The 19,977-nt window shown below is 48.7% G+C and overlaps 1 protein-coding gene across 2 annotated transcripts in view; it reads right to left on the bottom strand.

Annotated features, from left to right (window-relative positions):
* LOC143785157 (up-regulator of cell proliferation-like) overlaps positions 1–19,977 on the bottom strand; it is a 99,501-nt gene that overhangs the window by 7,727 nt on the left and 71,797 nt on the right. The window lies entirely within an intron of this gene.

The raw sequence follows: 19,977 nt of genomic DNA on the forward strand, positions 1-19,977 counted from the left end.
CAATGACTGATAACACCTCTATATATACAGCTGATATTATAGGATCCACCACCCACCATGTCACAGCTCACCTCCTCCTCCTGTACAATGACTGATAACACCTCTATATACAGTAGATAACACAGGATCCATCATTCACAATAGGTGATGTCACAGCTCACCTAGAGATGGGCAGATAGCTGGCGCCAGTGCAGCGCCCCAGAGTCCTGGTCGTTGCAGTACTGTGGCTCCGCCGCTAAGGGGAGCTATGGTACGTCTGATGGCACTGAAGGAGTTCATCTGACCAGGTATCACAGACACCAATACATTTCACAGCCGGGCCACCAGGGGGAGCTAAGGGTTCTATTCACTAGGCCACTCCCCACCATTGTGGGTAAACTGGGGGTCAGGCAGGAAGTTAAGAGAGAAAGCTGACTGGATATGAACCAGGCAACACCTTGTGGCAGAGGGTGTTGCGGGAGAGGATTCGGTAGGGCCTCTGTCAGGTTTGGGACCCTGATGGAGACCTGGCTACAGGAAAGAAAGTAACGGGACCGTGCCTGCACTGAGAAGCGGCGGTGCCCTAAGGAAGGACTAGAAGAGAGATATATTGTGCTGAGTGAGAAACGAGATCGAAGCAAATAGGAGAATTCCAGTAGGGGTCGTGCCGGGAGATCGAGGCAACATCCTACTGAGGCGTGTAGCCGGTGGCCGGAACGCAGAGGAAGTATACAGACATTTAGCTTCAAGCAATACTTCAAACCTACGGCAGGACAGTCAGTCTCAGGCGGGCTGTCTCACATTTAATCACCTATGCAGTCTTGGGGGGCAACTTGTGGAGAGGGGCGTCTCTAGGGTCCCGGAAGAGCTCCGAGCCTACCCGTCATACAGGTGCCGTTTCAACCAGAACATCGGGAGGGTCGGAGGATTAGCAGAACATCATCTAATCGAGTTGTTGACTTAAGAAACAGACACAACAGTTGTGGGGTACTTTCCGTAAGCACAGCAGGGAAGGACTACAACACATAGCTGTTGTGAATTTGCTTTTTGCTCCCTCTAGTGGTTACTAGTTTTTTGACTCTGGTTTTTCTGTCATTCCTTTTATCCGCACCTGGGTCGTTAGTTAGGGGTGTTGCTATATAAGCTCCCTGGACCTTCAGTTCAATGCCTGGCAACGTAGTTATCAGAGCTAGTCTGCTGTGCTCTTGTCTACTGATCCTGGTTCCAGTTATATCAGCTAAGTCTGCCTTTTGCTTTTTGCTATTTGTTTTGGTTTTGTATTTTTGTCCAGCTTGTTCCAAATCTATATCCTGACCTTTGCTGGAAGCTCTAGGGGACTGGTGTTCTCCCCCCGGACCGTTAGACGGTTCGGGGGTTCTTGAATTTCCAGTGTGGATTTTGATAGGGTTTTTGTTGACCATATAAGTTACCTTTCTTTATTCTGCTATCAGTAAGCGGGCCTCTCTGTGCTAAACCTGGTTCATTTCTGTGTTTGTCATTTCCTCTTACCTCACCGTCATTATTTGTGGGGGGCTTCTATCCAGCTTTGGGGTCCCCTTCTCTGGAGGCAAGAAAGGTCTTTGTTTTCCTCTACTAGGGGTAGCTAGAATCTCCGGCTGGCGCGTGTCATCTAGAATCAACGTAGGAATGATCCCCGGCTACTTCTAGTGTTGGCGTTAGGAGTAGATATATGGTCAACCCAGTTACCACTGCCCTATGAGCTGGATTTTTGTATTCTGCAGACTTCCACGTTCCTCTGAGACCCTCGCCATTGGGGTCATAACAGTTTGCCAGGCCAGTATTAAATGTTTAATGCATTGCAGAAGAGGGATTATAAGAAAGAAGATTCTGAGTTTTTTTTTTTTTTTTCTTTCTCCTTCCCCTTTACCTCAGAGTGGCTATGCTTGCTGCAGACATGAATGTCCAGACCTTGATTACAAGTGTGGACCAGCTGGCTACTCGTGTGCAGGGCATACAAGACTATGTTATCAGAAATCCTAGGTCAGAACCTAAAATACCGATTCCTGAACTGTTTTCCGGAGACAGGTTTAAGTTTAGGAATTTCGTGAATAATTGTAAATTGTTTTTGTCCCTGAGACCCTGTTCATCTGGAGACTCTGCTCAGCAAGTAAAAATTGTTATTTCGTTCTTACGGGGCGACCCTCAGGATTGGGCTTTTTCGCTGGCGCCAGGAGATCCGGCATTGGCTGATCTTGATGCGTTTTTTCTGGCGCTCGGTTTACTTTATGAGGAACCCAATCTTGAGATTCAGGCAGAAAAGGCCTTGCTGTCTATGTCTCAGGGGCAGGACGAGGCTGAAGTGTATTGCCAAAAATTTCGGAAATGGTCCGTGCTGACACATTGGAACGAGTGTGCACTGGCCGCTAATTTTAGAAATGGCCTTTCTGAAGCCATTAAGAATGTTATGGTGGGTTTTCCCATTCCCGCAGGTCTGAATGATACTATGGCACTGGCTATTCAAATTGACCGGCGGTTGCGGGAGCGCAAAACCGCAAATTCCCACATGGTGTTGTCTGAACAGACACCTAATTCGGTGCAATGTGATAGAAAAACCGCAAATTCCCTCATGGTGTTGTCTGAACAGACACCTGATTTAATGCAATGTGATAGAATCCTGACTAGAAATGAGCGGAAAATTCATAGACGCCGGAATGGCTTGTGCTACTACTGTGGTGATTCTACACATGTTATCTCAGCATGCTCTAAACGTATAGCTAAGGTTGTTAGTCCTGTCACCGTTGGTAATTTGCAACCTAAATTTATTCTGTCTGTAACTTTGATTTGCTCACTGTCATCTTATCCTGTCATGGCGTTTGTAGATTCAGGTGCTGCCCTGAGTCTCATGGATCTCTCATTTGCTAAGCGCTGTGGATTTACTCTTGAACCATTAGAAAATCCTATTCCTCTTAGGGGTATTGATGCTACACCATTGGCAGCAAATAAACCGCAGTATTGGACTCAGGTTACCATGTGCATGACTCCTGAACACCGCGAGGTGATACGTTTCCTGGTTTTACATAAAATGCATGATTTGGTCGTTTTGGGGCTGCCATGGTTACAGACCCATAATCCAGTCCTGGACTGGAAGGCTATGTCAGTCTCAAGTTGGGGCTGTCGTGGTATTCATGAGGATTCCCTGCCTGTGTCTATTGCTTCTTCTACGCCTTCGGAAGTTCCGGAGTATTTGTCTGATTATCAGGATGTCTTCAGTGAGTCTGAGTCCAGTGCACTGCCTCCTCATAGGGACTGTGACTGTGCTATAGATTTGATCCCAGGCAGTAAATTTCCTAAGGGAAGACTGTTTAATCTGTCGGTACCTGAACATACCGCTATGCGTTCATATATCAAGGAGTCTCTGGAAAAAGGACATATTCGTCCGTCTTCTTCCCCTCTTGGTGCGGGATTCTTTTTTGTGGCAAAAAAGGACGGATCTTTGAGACCTTGTATTGATTATCGGCTTTTAAATAAGATCACTGTCAAATTTCAGTATCCTTTACCGCTGTTGTCTGACTTGTTTGCCCGGATTAAGGGTGCCAAGTGGTTCACCAAGATAGACCTTCGTGGTGCGTACAACCTTGTGCGCATTAAGCAAGGTGATGAATGGAAAACCGCATTCAATACGCCCGAAGGTCATTTTGAGTACTTGGTGATGCCTTTTGGGCTCTCCAATGCGCCTTCAGTTTTTCAGTCCTTTATGCATGACATTTTCCGGAAGTATCTGGATAAATTTTTGATTGTTTATCTGGATGATATTTTGGTTTTTTCTGATAATTGGGATTCGCATGTGGAGCAGGTCAGGTTGGTCTTTAAAATTTTGCGTGAAAATTCTTTGTTTGTCAAGGGCTCAAAGTGTCTCTTTGGTGTACAGAAGGTTCCCTTTTTGGGGTTCATTTTTTCCCCTTCTGCTGTGGAGATGGACCCAGTCAAGGTCCGAGCTATTCTTGATTGGACTCAGCCCTCGTCAGTTAAGAGTCTTCAGAAGTTCTTGGGCTTCGCTAACTTCTACCGTCGTTTTATCGCTAATTTTTCTAGCATTGTGAAACCTTTGACGGATATGACCAAGAAGGGCTCCGATGTAGCTAACTGGGCTCCTGCTGCCGTGGAGGCTTTCCAGGAGTTGAAACGCCGGTTTACTTCGGCGCCTGTTTTGTGCCAGCCTGACGTCTCACTTCCCTTTCAGGTTGAGGTGGATGCTTCGGAGATTGGGGCAGGGGCCGTTTTGTCGCAGAGAGGCCCTGGTTGCTCTGTTATGAAACCTTGTGCCTTTTTCTCTAGGAAGTTTTCGCCTGCCGAGCGAAATTATGATGTGGGCAATCGGGAGTTGTTGGCCATGAAATGGGCATTTGAGGAGTGGCGTCATTGGCTCGAGGGTGCTAAGCATCGTGTGGTGGTCTTGACTGATCACAAAAATCTGATGTATCTCGAGTGCTAAACGCCTTAATCCGAGACAGGCCCGCTGGTCATTGTTTTTCTCCCGCTTTGATTTTGTTGTCTCGTATTTACCAGGTTCTAAGAATGTGAAGGCCGATGCTCTTTCTAGGAGCTTTGTGCCTGATGCTCCTGGAGTCGCTGATCCTGTTGGTATTCTTAAAGATGGAGTTATCTTGTCAGCTATTTCTCCGGATCTGCGACGTGTGTTGCAGAGATTTCAGGCTGATAGGCCTGAGTCTTGTCCACCTGACAGACTGTTTGTCCCGGATAAGTGGACCAGCAGAGTCATTTCCGAGGTTCATTCCTCGGTGTTGGCAGGTCACCCGGGAATTTTTGGCACCAGAGATCTGGTGGCCAGGTCCTTTTGGTGGCCTTCCTTGTCAAGGGATGTGCGGTCATTTGTGCAGTCCTGTGGGACTTGTGCTCGAGCTAAGCCTTGCTGTTCTCGTGCCAGCGGTTTGCTCTTGCCCTTGCCTGTCCCGAAGAGACCTTGGACACATATCTCCATGGATTTCATTTCTGATCTTCCGCTATCTCAGGGCATGTCCGTTATCTGGGTGATATGTGATCGCTTCTCCAAGATGGTCCATTTGGTTCCTTTGCCTAAGCTGCCTTCCTCTTCCGATCTGGTTCCTGTGTTTTTCCAGAACGTGGTTCGTTTGCACGGCATCCCTGAGAATATTGTGTCAGACAGAGGATCCCAGTTCGTTTCCAGGTTCTGGCGATCCTTTTGTAGTAGGATGGGCATTGATTTGTCGTTTTCGTCTGCTTTCCATCCTCAGACTAATGGACAGACGGAGCGAACCAATCAGACTTTGGAGGCTTATTTGAGGTGTTTTGTCTCTGCTGATCAGGACGATTGGGTGACATTCTTGCCGTTGGCTGAGTTTGCCCTTAATAATCGGGCTAGTTCCGCCACCTTGGTTTCGCCTTTTTTCTGCAACTCTGGTTTCCATCCTCGCTTTTCTTCGGGTCATGTGGAGCCTTCTGACTGTCCTGGGGTGGATTCTGTGGTGGATAGGTTGCAGCAGATCTGGAATCATGTGGTGGACAACTTGAAGTTGTCACAGGAGAAGGCTCAGCGCTTTGCCAACCGCCGCCGCGGTGTGGGTCCCCGACTACGCGTTGGGGATTTGGTGTGGCTTTCTTCCCGCTTTGTTCCTATGAAGGTCTCCTCTCCCAAATTTAAACCTCGTTTTATTGGGCCTTACAAGATATTGGAAATCCTTAATCCTGTATCTTTTCGTCTGGATCTTCCTGTGTCGTTTGCTATTCACAATGTATTTCATAGGTCCTTGTTGCGGCGGTACATTGTGCCTGTAGTTCCTTCTGCTGAGCCTCCTGCTCCGGTGTTGGTTGAGGGCGAGTTGGAGTACGTGGTGGAGAAGATCTTGGATTCTCGCCTCTCCAGGCGGAGGCTTCAGTACCTGGTCAAGTGGAAGGGCTATGGTCAGGAGGATAATTCCTGGGTGGTCGCCTCTGATGTTCATGCGGCCGATTTAGTTCGTGCCTTTCATGCCGCTCATCCTGATCGCCCTGGTGGTCGTGGTGAGGGTTCGGTGACCCCTCACTAAGGGGGGGGTACTGTTGTGAATTTGCTTTTTGCTCCCTCTAGTGGTTACTAGTTTTTTGACTCTGGTTTTTCTGTCATTCCTTTTATCCGCACCTGGGTCGTTAGTTAGGGGTGTTGCTATATAAGCTCCCTGGACCTTCAGTTCAATGCCTGGCAACGTAGTTATCAGAGCTAGTCTGCTGTGCTCTTGTCTACTGATCCTGGTTCCAGTTATATCAGCTAAGTCTGCCTTTTGCTTTTTGCTATTTGTTTTGGTTTTGTATTTTTGTCCAGCTTGTTCCAAATCTATATCCTGACCTTTGCTGGAAGCTCTAGGGGACTGGTGTTCTCCCCCCGGACCGTTAGATGGTTCGGGGGTTCTTGAATTTCCAGTGTGGATTTTGATAGGGTTTTTGTTGACCATATAAGTTACCTTTCTTTATTCTGCTATCAGTAAGCGGGCCTCTCTGTGCTAAACCTGGTTCATTTCTGTGTTTGTCATTTCCTCTTACCTCACCGTCATTATTTGTGGGGGGCTTCTATCCAGCTTTGGGGTCCCCTTCTCTGGAGGCAAGAAAGGTCTTTGTTTTCCTCTACTAGGGGTAGCTAGATTCTCCGGCTGGCGCGTGTCATCTAGAATCAACGTAGGAATGATCCCCGGCTACTTCTAGTGTTGGCGTTAGGAGTAGATATATGGTCAACCCAGTTACCACTGCCCTATGAGCTGGATTTTTGTATTCTGCAGACTTCCACGTTCCTCTGAGACCCTCGCCATTGGGGTCATAACACATAGCGCTAAGAAGGAAGGCACTGATTTCCACCTGCAAAGTGAACTCTGGAGGTGCCCTTGGACCGGCCGGACTTGCGCAGCCTGGTGATCTGTATTCCGGACTGAGGACCCGGAGATCTTCAGTAAAGAGGTAAAGAGACTGCAACCTGGTGTCCTCGTTATTTACCGCGACCTGCACCCCACAACTGCACCGCTACACCACCACTTATTGCACCGGACGTCCCCCACTGACAGACAGGGCCACGGACCGGGTCTAGCCACCGTGACAACTCCAGGACTGAGACTCAGAGGCCCGGTACCGGGTACCCCTCGGCCCTGCGGCGGTGTGGGGGCGCTCCAAATTTGGCGTCACGAACAGGATCTACTTAAGCCTGAAGAATCAGGTCATGTGTGCCTTGGAACTGTGACTTAGTGTGCTTGGACTGTACTTTATTGAGAGACTGTGTATTGCCATTGACCGAGAGAAGTTCCCGCAAAAAAAAAAAAAAAAAGCCGCCGCCATTGCTACGCCAGAGAAGAAGGAGGGCGTGCCATGGGAGGAGACTACCAGAGCGGCGCGAAAAATGGCTACCGCCCCCTCCGTCTCCTGCTGCGAGAGGACGATCTGCCCAGGAACCGAGGAGGACCGCCCCCTGATTTGCAATGGCGGGAAGCAGGTGACGGAGAAGCTCGGCCCTGGAGAAATGGCGGAGCCCGATGCATGCACTGCCACCGATTATCGGACCATGACGATGAACAGCAAGTGCCAGAGCGAGGAAGGAACGGTCCCGGCTGGTCCTTATTCACCGGAGACAGATCCACGTCTACTGCAGCGGAAGGACCCGAAGTCCTTGGGACCGGCAGTGGAGCTGAACCTACCCATCTCGACCTCGGAGCCAGCGGAGGAGGAGCCGCGGAAGGCGGAGCCGCCTCCGGAGACCGCAGTGGAGGAGCCGCGGTCCGAGCTGCAGCCGACTCCAGCACCCTCGTCAGTGGACCAGATCGACATCGGGGGAATCACATCAGGCACAGGTACGGAAGACACCCCTGCCTCCCCGCTCGATCCCGCGACCGGTCCTCCCCGCAATAGTAACCCTTCATTCACAGTCGAGCGGGTGGTCTTCACCCCCAGCGCAATGGGGAAGTTGATACCACCGCTACCGACCAAGTGGGGGGAACCCATAGATGTGGGCCCGGATGGGGTGATGCTCCGGTGGGACACCCCCTGGGTTGAGCCGGATGGGACCCTGGGGGATGGTCTCACCATTGCCATACTTACCTGGGAACAGTACAATCAATGCTTGATTCAGCACTGGAAAAATCGAGACGAAATGGAACAACAAGAAGCGCAACGCAAGAAGTCTGTGCATGGCAGGAAAGACGTGGTAAAGCGGGGAACCGTGCTGGCCTATCACCCGAAGAGGGGATGGGGCTCCATACAGGAACCGGGACTACCAACTGATGTCTTTCTTACCAGTTACAACGTAAAAACTCCATGCTGCAGTTGAGATGGTGACCCATTGCAAAGAGGGGATCAGGTGACCTACACTCGCCACCGGAATGCACAAGGATGGTGCGCTCGGAACGTCCACCGGTGTGGGCCTGAGGGAGTGTCACCTGTGGCCCCGATCATGACCGATCCAGACTTGCCAGATCTTGTGACCATCACCACTGTGCGCCTAGTAGCGGCTACTGAACTTGCAAGCAAGGTCAGCTGTTGTGAATTTGGTTTTTGGGCTCCCCCGGTGGTCACTGGGGGTACTGGACTTGTGTGCTTTTCTTTCTCTGTTCACCTGTTTCCATCTGGATATGGGAGTATCCTATTTAGCCTTGCTGCTCAGTCATTCTGGCGCCGGCCATCAATGTAACCAGAGCCTTTCTGTTGCATGTACCTGCTCCAGTCTTCTGATCAGCTAAGTTGGACTATTTAGTCCTTGGTCTATTTTTGTATGTTTTGTCCAGCGTGCAGTTATGTGACTCTCTGCAGCTGGAAGCTCTTGTGGACTGAAATTACCACTCCGGTGTCATGAGTTGACACATGAGTTTAAGGTAATTTCAGGATGGTATTTTCTAGGGTTTTGTAGCTGACCGTGAAGTCCCCTTTTGTATTTTTCTGCTATCTAGTTAAGTGGGCCTCGCTATGCTAAATCTGCTTTCATACTACGTGTGTCTTTTCATCTGAATTCACCGTCATTATATGTGGGGGGCTGCTATCAACTTTTGGGGTATTCTCTGGAGGCAAGCCAGGTCTGTGTTTCTTCTTCCAGGGGTAGTTAGATCTCCGGCTGGCGCGAGGCGTCTAGAGAAAACGCAGGCACGCTCCCCGGCTACTTTTAGTTGCGTGAATAGGTTTAGTATCGCGGTCAGCTCCAGTTTCCATCACCCGAGAGCTTGTCCATTTTTCTTATGCTCCTAACGTTCCCCTGCCTTTGGGAACCATGATAGTATGGCCGGACAAGGGTTAAAACTGTTGGCAGAAGAAAGGAGAGGAAAAGAAGTCTGCAGATTTTTTTTTTTTTTCTGAGCTTGCTCTATAGTTGACTCAGTTGCATTTCTGCTCTAATTGCAGCCTTTTTCTCTCTCTCTCCTTCTAATCCTTGAATGGCTCTGATCGCACCTGATTAAAATGGATCCTCAGAGTTTGACTGCAGGTTTGAATAATCTTGCTACGAAGGTTCAAAATTTACAGGATTTTGTTATTCATGCTCCTATATTTGAACCTAGAATTCCTATACCAGAGTTTTTCTCCGGGGATAGATCTCGTTTCCTGAATTTCAAATATAATTGTAAATTGTTTCTTTCTCTGAGATCTCGCTCCGCTGGAGATCCCGCACAGCAGGTTAGGATTGTAATTTCCTTACTGCGGGGTGACCCTCAAGATTGGGCATTTGCATTGGCACCAGGGGATCCTGCGTTGCTCAATGTGGATGCGTTTTTTCTGGCTTTGGGGTTGCTTTATGAGGAACCTAATTTAGAGATTCAGGCTGAAAAAGCCTTGATGGCCCTATCTCAAGGGCAAGATGAAGCTGAAATATACTGCCAAAAATTTCGTAAATGGTCTGTGCTTACTCAGTGGAATGAGTGCGCCCTGGCGGCGAATTTCAGAGAGGGTCTCTCTGATGCCATTAAAGATGTTATGGTGGGGTTTCCTCCGCCTACAGGTCTGAATGAGTCCATGACAATGGCTATTCAGATTGATCGGCGTTTGCGAGAGCGTAAACCTGTGCACCATTTGGCGGTACCTTCTGAGAAGACGCCAGAGAATATGCAATGTGATAGAATTCTGTCCAGAAGCGAACGGCAGAATTTTAGGCAAAAAAATGGGTTGTGCTTCTATTGTGGTGATTCAACTCATGTTATATCAGCATGCTCTAAACGTACAAAAAAGGTTGATAAATCTATTTCAATTGGCACTTTACAGTCTAAGTTTATTCTATCTGTGACCTTGATTTGTTCATTATCGTCAATTACCGCGGACGCCTATGTCGACTCTGGCGCCGCTTTGAGTCTTATGGATTGGTCCTTTGCCAGGCGCTGTGGGTTTAATCTAGAGACGCTGGAAGTTCCTATACCTCTGAAGGGTATTGACTCTATGCCATTGGCTAGTAATAAACCACAATACTGGACACAAGTGACTATGCGTATGAATCCAGACCATCAGGAGACGATTCGCTTCCTTGTATTGTACAATTTACATGATGTTTTGGTGCTCGGATTGCCATGGTTACAATCTCATAACCCAGTCCTTGACTGGAAAGCAATGTCTGTGTTAAGCTGGGGATGTCAGGGGGCTCATGGGGACGTACCTTTGGTTTCCATTTCGTCATCTATTCCCTCTGAGATTCCGGAATTTTTATCTGATTATCGTGATGTTTTTGAGGAGCCTAAGCTTGGTTCACTACCTCCTCACAGAGATTGCGATTGTACCATAGATCTGATTCCGGGCAGTAAATTTCCAAAGGGTCGTTTGTTTAATCTATCTGTACCTGAACATGCTGCTATGCGAGAATATATTAAGGAGTCCCTGGAAAAGGGACATATTCGTCCTTCTTCATCTCCCTTAGGAGCCGGTTTTTTCTTTGTATCTAAAAAAGATGGCTCTTTGAGGCCGTGTATCGATTATCGACTCTTGAATAAAATTACAGTCAAATATCAGTATCCTCTGCCACTGCTGACTGATTTGTTTGCTCGAATAAAGGGGGCTAAGTGGTTCTCTAAGATTGATCTCCGTGGGGCGTATAATTTGGTGCGAATTAAGCAGGGGGATGAGTGGAAAACCGCATTTAATACGCCCGAGGGCCATTTTGAGTATTTAGTAATGCCTTTTGGTCTTTCAAATGCCCCTTCAGTCTTTCAGTCCTTTATGCATAACATTTTCCGTGAATATTTGGATAAATTTATGATTGTGTATCTGGATGATATTTAGATTTTTTCGGATGACTGGGACTCTCATGTCCAACAGGTCAGGAGGGTTTTTCAGGTTTTGCGAGCTAATTCCTTGTGTGTGAAGGGTTCTAAGTGTATTTTTGGGGTTCAAAAGATTTCTTTTTTGGGGTACATTTTTTCCCCCTCTTCCATTGAGATGGATCCTGTCAAGGTTCGGGCTATTTGTGATTGGACGCAACCTTCTTCTCTTAAGAGCCTTCAGAGATTTTTGGGCTTTGCTAATTTTTATCGTCGATTTATATCTGGTTTTTCTGATGTTGCTAAACCTTTGACTGATTTGACTAAAAAGGGTGCTGATGTTGCTGATTGGTGCCCTGCTGCTGTGGAGGCCTTTCGGGAGCTTAAGCGCCGCATTTCCTCTGCCCCTGTGTTGCGTCAGCCTGATGTTGCTCTTCCTTTTCAGGTTGAGGTCGACGCTTCCGAGATCGGAGCTGGGGCGGTTTTGTCGCAGAAAAGTTCCGACTGCTCCGTGATGGGACCTTGTGCGTTCTTTTCTCGAAAATTTTCGCCCGCCGAGCGAAATTATGATATTGGTAATCGGGAGCTTTTGGCTATGAAGTGGGCTTTTGAGGAGTGGCGTCATTTGCTTGAGGGGGCCAGACATCAGGTGGTGGTATTGACCGATCACAAGAATTTGATTTATCTTGAGTCTGCCAGGCGCCTGAATCCTAGACAGGCGCGCTGGTCGTTGTTTTTCTCTCGGTTTAATTTTGTGGTCTCATACCTACCAGGTTCTAAAAATGTGAAGGCGGATGCCCTTTCTAGGAGTTTTGAGCCTGATTCCCCTGGTGATTCTGAACCTACAGGTATCCTTAAGGATGGGGTGATATTGTCTGCTGTTTCCCCAGACCTGCGACGGGCTTTGCAGGAGTTTCAGGCGGATAGACCTGATCGTTGCCCGCCTGGTAGACTGTTTGTTCCTGATGATTGGACCAGTAGAGTCATCTCGGAGGTTCATTCTTCTGCGTTGGCAGGTCATCCTGGAATCTTTGGTACCAGGGATTTGGTGGCTAGGTCCTTCTGGTGGCCTTCCCTGTCTCGAGATGTACGAGTTTTTGTGCAGTCTTGTGATGTTTGTGCTCGGGCCAAGCCTTGTTGTTCTCGGGCTAGCGGATTGTTGTTGTCCTTGCCTATTCCGAAGAGGCCTTGGACTCACATCTCTATGGATTTTATTTCTGATCTTCCTGTTTCTCAGAAAATGTCTGTCATCTGGGTGGTGTGTGACCGTTTTTCAAAGATGGTTCATTTGGTACCCTTGCCTAAGTTGCCTTCCTCATCCGAATTGGTTCCTCTGTTTTTTCAAAATGTGGTTCGCTTGCATGGTATTCCTGAGAATATCGTTTCTGATAGGGGGACCCAGTTCGTGTCTAGATTTTGGCGAGCGTTCTGTGCTAGGATGGGCATTGATTTGTCTTTTTCGTCTGCGTTCCATCCTCAGACTAATGGCCAGACTGAGCGAACTAATCAGACCTTGGAGACTTATTTGAGGTGTTTTGTGTCTGCGGATCAGGATGACTGGGTTGCCTTTTTGCCGTTGGCGGAGTTTGCCCTCAATAATCGGGCTAGTTCTGCCACTTTGGTTTCTCCTTTCTTTTGCAATTCGGGGTTTCATCCTCGTTTTTCTTCTGGTCAGGTGGAGTCTTCGGATTGTCCTGGAGTGGATACTGTGGTGGATAGGTTGCATCAGATTTGGGGACAGGTGGTGGACAATTTGGAGTTGTCCCAGGAGAAGACTCAGCGTTTTGCTAACCGCCGTCGTCGTGTTGGTCCTCGTCTTCGTGTTGGGGACTTGGTGTGGTTGTCTTCTCGTTTTGTCCCTATGAGGGTTTCTTCTCCTAAGTTTAAGCCTCGGTTCATCGGCCCGTATAAGATTTTGGAGATTCTTAACCCTGTGTCCTTTCGTTTGGACCTCCCAGCATCTTTTTCTATCCATAATGTCTTCCATCGGTCATTATTGCGCAGGTATGAGGTACCGGTTGGGCCTTCCGTTGAGCCTCCTGCTCCGGTGTTGGTTGAGGGTGAATTGGAGTACGTTGTGGAGAAGATCTTGGACTCCCGTGTTTCCAGACGGAAACTTCAGTATCTGGTCAAGTGGAAGGGCTATGGTCAGGAGGATAACTCTTGGGTGACAGCCTCTGATGTTCATGCCTCTGATTTGGTCCGTGCCTTTCATAGGGCTCATCCTGATCGCCCTGGGGGTTCTTGTGAGGGTTCGCTGCCCCCTCCTTGAGGGGGGGTACTGTTGTGAATTTGGTTTTTGGGCTCCCCCGGTGGTCACTGGTGGTACTGGACTTGTGTGCTTTTCTTTCTCTGTTCACCTGTTTCCATCTGGATATGGGAGTATCCTATTTAGCCTTGCTGCTCAGTCATTCTGGCGCCGGCCATCAATGTAACCAGAGCCTTTCTGTTGCATGTACCTGCTCCAGTCTTCTGATCAGCTAAGTTGGACTATTTAGTCCTTGGTCTATTTTTGTATGTTTTGTCCAGCGTGCAGTTATGTGACTCTCTGCAGCTGGAAGCTCTTGTGGACTGAAATTACCACTCCGGTGTCATGAGTTGACACATGAGTTTAAGGTAATTTCAGGATGGTATTTTCTAGGGTTTTGTAGCTGACCGTGAAGTCCCCTTTTGTATTTTTCTGCTATCTAGTTAAGTGGGCCTCGCTGTGCTAAATCTGCTTTCATACTACGTGTGTCTTTTCATCTGAATTCACCGTCATTATATGTGGGGGGCTGCTATCAACTTTTGGGGTATTCTCTGGAGGCAAGCCAGGTCTGTGTTTCTTCTTCCAGGGGTAGTTAGATCTCCGGCTGGCACGAGGCGTCTAGAGAAAACGCAGGCACGCTCCCCGGCTACTTTTAGTTGCGTGAATAGGTTTAGTATCGCGGTCAGCTCCAGTTTCCATCACCCGAGAGCTTGTCCGTTTTTCTTATGCTCCTAACGTTCCCCTGCCATTGGGAACCATGACAGTCAGCCTTCAAATCCAGACACCAGGTGATCTGACGGCCCCTGTGGGACCTGCCACCGGCACAGACGCTGCAGCAGTCGGGGGTCAGGGGCCAAGGCCACCTGAGCAAGAATAAACCTCGAAGACCTGAAAATGTAAATAGTTCCTTCTTTCACTGTTTGTTTACTGTTTGCTGCTAAACCCGTCCAGGGTTAATTCTTCATGGATCCCTTTGCTGACCCGGGATCCCTATTGTTTTGTTTATTTTTCTAAAGTTTTGCACAAAGTTTTTCATTTTTGTGTCCTGTTGAAAAGAACTGCCGCAATCATGAACAATGCATGATACAAACTCCTTGTATATAGTTCACACCTTCTTAAGGGTGTTTCCTACTGGTTTTACTTTGAAAGAGACTCTTTGCGAAGATACCGCACCGGAGCCTTTGCTGGGTATGGACTGATAGCCAGGGAAGAAATGCTACCTCTTAAAGACTTGGTCCCTTCTTAAAGGGGACATCCACGTTTTACATTGGAAGAACCGTATTGTTTTAAGGTTGATGGATGATAAAAGTGATGATGACCCTTACATGTAAAAGTTATATGTATTTGATTGGTTGATTGTAAAGAAATGCAGATGATGTTTTCAGAGAGAAAGATGCAGTAGACCCGTAGGGGCAGACATAGTGTCCTGCATAGTTGGTAGCAAGAAAGTTAAGATGACAGTTAATGCTCTAAAGGAAACAGTTGATAATGTTGATAGAAAATGGGGATAGAAGGTAAACCCTGAGTCCTCCGTAGAAAGCCAGTTCATTGTAAAAGAAAGAGTTAATAATGTGTTGCAGAGGACAGAAAGTGAACCCGTAGGGGTTAGGTGGTGAGTCCTCTTAGGAGCCATATGCAGATGGCTCACTGTTCCTAAAACTGAAAGTATGTTATGTTCTATACTGTGTATAGCAGAGGAAAAGACAGAAGACTCGGGCTGAAAGGAGCGGTCCTGTAAGAAAGGAGAGGCAGTAGGTCTGGCGCCGTTAGGACAGGCGGTCCTGCAGATTTAAAGAAGGAGAATGTAAAGTTAAACTTGCCTTATAATGTGATTATAAGAAGGTCTTTAATGGATGCCGAGTGTACGTCCTTAAGGGCGATGTTAAGTTATTGTTCAAAGAATTGCACTAAGCAGAATACCCGGTTGGGTAACAGGAGTTATTTATAGCCTGTAATTTATAATGTTTAACCATGTTTTGTAACGTTCAATTGTCCTCAGCTCCCATAAAGGGAAGCCTGTTCAAGTATACTTATTGTTATTTGCACTCACAAAAATTGTATGTCTTTTTGCTAACTGTATTGTTGTTTTCTTCCCAGTCCCGGAGTACTGGATTTAACCGGGGGGGAGTGCAGCGCCCCAGAGTCCTGGTCGTTGCAGTACTGTGGCTCCGCCGCTAAGGGGAGCTATGGTACGTCTGATGGCACTGAAGGAGTTCATCTGACCAGGTATCACAGACACCAATACATTTCACAGCCGGGCCACCAGGGGGAGCTAAGGGTTCTATTCACTAGGCCACTCCCCACCATTGTGGGTAAACTGGGGGTCAGGCAGGAAGTTAAGAGAGAAAGCTGACTGGATATGAACCAGGCAACACCTTGTGGCAGAGGGTGTTGCGGGAGAGGATTCGGTAGGGCCTCTGTCAGGTTTGGGACCCTGATGGAGACCTGGCTACAGGAAAGAAAGTAACGGGACCGTGCCTGCACTGAGAAGCGGCGGTGCCCTAAGGAAGGACTAGAAGAGAGATATATTGTGCTGAGTGAGAAACGAGATCGAAGCAAATAGGAGAATTCCAGTAGGGGTCGTGCCGTGAGATCGAGGCAACATCCTACTGAGGCGTGTAGCCGGTGGCCGGAACGCAGAGGAAGTATACAGACATTTAGCTTCAAGCAATACTTCAAACCTACGGCAGGACAGTCAGTCTCAGGTGGGCTGTCTCACATTTAATCACCTATGCAGTCTTGGGGGGCAACTTGTGGAGAGGGGCGTCTCTAGGGTCCCGGAAGAGCTCCGAGCCTACCCGTCATACGGGTGCCGTTCCAACCAGAACATCGGGAGGGACGGAGGATTAGCAGAACATCATCTAATCGAGTTGTTGACTTAAGAAACAGACACAACAGTTGTGGGGTACTTTCCGTAAGCACAGCAGGGAAGGACTACAACACATAGCGCTAAGAAGGAAGGCACTGATTTCCACCTGCAAAGTGAACTCTGGAGGTGCCCTTGGACCGGCCGGACTTGCGCAGTCTGGTGATCTGTATTCCGGACTGAGGACCCGGAGATCTTCAGTAAAGAGGTAAAGAGACTGCAACCTGGTGTCCTCGTTATTTACCGCGACCTGCACCCCACAACTGCACCGCTACACCACCACTTATTGCACCGGACGTCCCCCACTGACAGACAGGGCCACGGACCGGGTCTAGCCACCGTGACAACTCCAGGACTGAGACTCAGAGGCCCGGTACCGGGTACCCCTCGGCCCTGCAGCAGTGTGGGGGCGCTCCAAATTTGGCGTCACGAACAGGATCTACTTAAGCCTGAAGAATCAGGTCATGTGTGCCTTGGAACTGTGACTTAGTGTGCTTGGACTGTACTTTATTGAAAGACTGTGTATTGCCATTGACCGAGAGAAGTTCCCGCAAAAAAAAAAAAAAAAAAGCCACCGCCATTGCTACCGCCAGAGAAGAAGGAGGGCGTGCCATGGGAGGAGACTACCAGAGCGGCGCGAAAAATGGCTACCGCCCCCTCCGACTCCTGCTGCGAGAGGACGATCTGCCCAGGAACCGAGGAGGACCGCCCCCTGATTTGCAATGGCGGGAAGCAGGTGACGGAGAAGCTCGGCCCTGGAGAAATGGCGGAGCCCGATGCATGCACTGCCACCGATTATCGGACCATGACGATGAACAGCAAGTGCCAGAGCGAGGAAGGAACGGTCCCGGCTGGTCCTTATTCACCGGAGACAGATCCACGTCTACTGCAGCGGAAGGACCCGAAGTCCTTGGGACCGGCAGTGGAGCTGAACCTACCCATCTCGACCTCGGAGCCAGTGGAGGAGGAGCCGCGGAAGGCGGAGCCGCCTCCGGAGACCGCAGTGGAGGAGCCGCGGTCCGAGCTGCAGCCGACTCCAGCACCCTCGTCAGTGGACCAGATCGACATCGGGGGAATCACATCAGGCACAGGTACGGAAGACACCCCTGCCCCCCCGCTCGATCCCGCGACCGGTCCTCCCCGCAATAGTAACCCTTCATTCACAGTCGAGCGGGTGGTCCTCGCCCCCAGCGCAATGGGGAAGTTGATACCGCCGCTACCGACAAAGTGGGGGGAACCCATAGATGTGGGCCCGGATGGGGTGATGCTCCGGTGGGACACCCCCTGGGTTGAGCCAGATGGGACCCTGGGGGATGGTCTCACCATTGCCATATTTACCTGGGAACAGTACAATCAATGCTTGATTCAGCACTGGAAAAATCGAGACGAAATGGAACAACAAGAAGCGCAACGCAAGAAGTCTGTGCATGGCAGGAAAGACGTGGTAAAGCGGGGAACCGTGCTGGCCTATCACCCGAAGAGGGGATGGGGCTCCATACAGGAACCGGGACTACCAACTGATGTCTTTGTTACCAGTTACAACGTAAAAACTCCATGCTGCAGTCGAGATGGTGACCCATTGCAAAGAGGGGATCAGGTGACCTACACTCGCCACCGGAATGCACAAGGATGGTGCGCTCGGAACGTCCACCGGTGTGGGCCTGAGGGAGCGTCACCTGTGGCCCCGATCATGACCGATCCAGACTTGCCAGATCTTGTGACCATCACCACTGTGCACCTAGTAGCGGCTACTGAACTTGCAAGCAAGGTCAGCCTTTAAATCCAGACACCAGGTGATCTGACGGCCCCTGCGGTACCTGCCACCGGCACAGACGCTGCAGCAGTCGGGGGTCAGGGGCCAAGGCCACCTGAGCAAGAATAAACCTCGAAGACCTGAAAATGTAAATAGTTCCTTCTTTCACTGTTTGTTTACTGTTTGCTGCTAAACCCGTCCAGGGTTAATTCTTCATGGATCCCTTTGCTGACCCGGGATCCCTATTGTTTTGTTTATTTTTCTAAAGTTTTGCACAAAGTTTTTCATTTTTGTTTCCTGTTGAAAAGAACTGCCGCAATCATGAACAATGCATGATACAAACTCCTTGTATATAGTTCACACCTTCTTAAGGGTGTTTCCTACTGGTTTTACTTGGAAAGAGACTCTTTGCGAAGATACCGCACCGGAGCCTTTGCTGGGTATGGACTGATAGCCAGGGAAGAAATGCTACCTCTTAAAGACTTGGTCCCTTCTTAAAGGGGACATCCACGTTTTACATTGGAAGAACCGTATTGTTTTAAGGTTGATGGATGATAAAAGTGATGATGACCCTTACATGTAAAAGTTATATGTATTTGATTGGTTGATTGTAAAGAAATGCAGATGATGTTTTCAGAGAGAAAGATGCAGTAGACCCGTAGGGGCAGACATAGTGTCCTGCATAGTTGGTAGCAAGAAAGTTAAGATGACAGTTAATGCTCTAAAGGAAACAGTTGATAATGTTGATAGAAAATGGGGATAGAAGGTAAACCCTGAGTCCTCCGTAGAAAGCCAGTTCGTTGTAAAAGAAAGAGTTAATAATGTGTTGCAGAGGACAGAAAGTGAACCCGTAGGGGTTAGGTGGTGAGTCCTCTTAGGAGCCATATGCAGATGGCTCAGTGTTCCTAAAACTGAAAGTATGTTATGTTCTATACTGTGTATAGCAGAGGAAAAGACAGAAGACTCGGGCTGAAAGGAGCGGTCCTGTAAGAAAGGAGAGGCAGTAGGTCTGGCGCCGTTAGGACAGGCGGTCCTGCAGATTTAAAGAAGGAGAATGTAAAGTTAAACTTGCCTTATAATGTGATTATAAGAAGGTCTTTAATGGATGCCGAGTGTACGTCCTTAAGGGCGATGTTAAGTTATTGTTCAAAGAATTGCACTAAGTAGAATACCCGGTTGGGTAACAGGAGTTATTTATAGCCTGTAATTTATAATGTTTAACCATGTTTTGTAACGTTCAAGTGTCCTCACCTCCCATAAAGGGAAGCCTGTTCAAGTATACTTATTGTTATTTGCACTCACAAAAATTGTATGTCTTTTTGCTAACTGTATTGTTGTTTTCTTCCCAGTCCCGGAGTACTGGATTTAACCGGGGGGGAGTGCAGCGCCCCAGAGTCCTGGTCGTTGTAGTACTGTGGCTCCGCCGCTAAGGGGAGCTATGGTACGTCTGATGGCACTGAAGGAGTTCATCTGACCAGGTATCACAGACACCAATACATTTCACAGCCAGGCCACCAGGGGGAGCTAAGGGTTCTATTCACTAGGCCACTCCCCACCATTGTGGGTAAACTGGGGGTCAGGCAGGAAGTTAAGAGAGAAAGCTGACTGGATATGAACCAGGCAACACCTTGTGGCAGAGGGTGTTGCGGGAGAGGATTCGGTAGGGCCTCTGTCAGGTTTGGGACCCTGATGGAGACCTGGCTACAGGAAAGAAAGTAACGGGACCGTGCCTGCACTGAGAAGCGGCGGTGCCCTAAGGAAGGACTAGAAGAGAGATATATTGTGCTGAGTGAGAAACGAGATCGAAGCAAATAGGAGAATTCCAGTAGGGGTCGTGCCGTGAGATCGAGGCAACATCCTACTGAGGCGTGTAGCCGGTGGCCGGAACGCAGAGGAAGTATACAGACATTTAGCTTCAAGCAATACTTCAAACCTACGGCAGGACAGTTAGTCT

Source organism: Ranitomeya variabilis, chromosome 7 (genome assembly GCF_051348905.1).
Source record: "Ranitomeya variabilis isolate aRanVar5 chromosome 7, aRanVar5.hap1, whole genome shotgun sequence".
Taxonomy (NCBI): Eukaryota; Metazoa; Chordata; class Amphibia; order Anura; family Dendrobatidae; genus Ranitomeya; species Ranitomeya variabilis.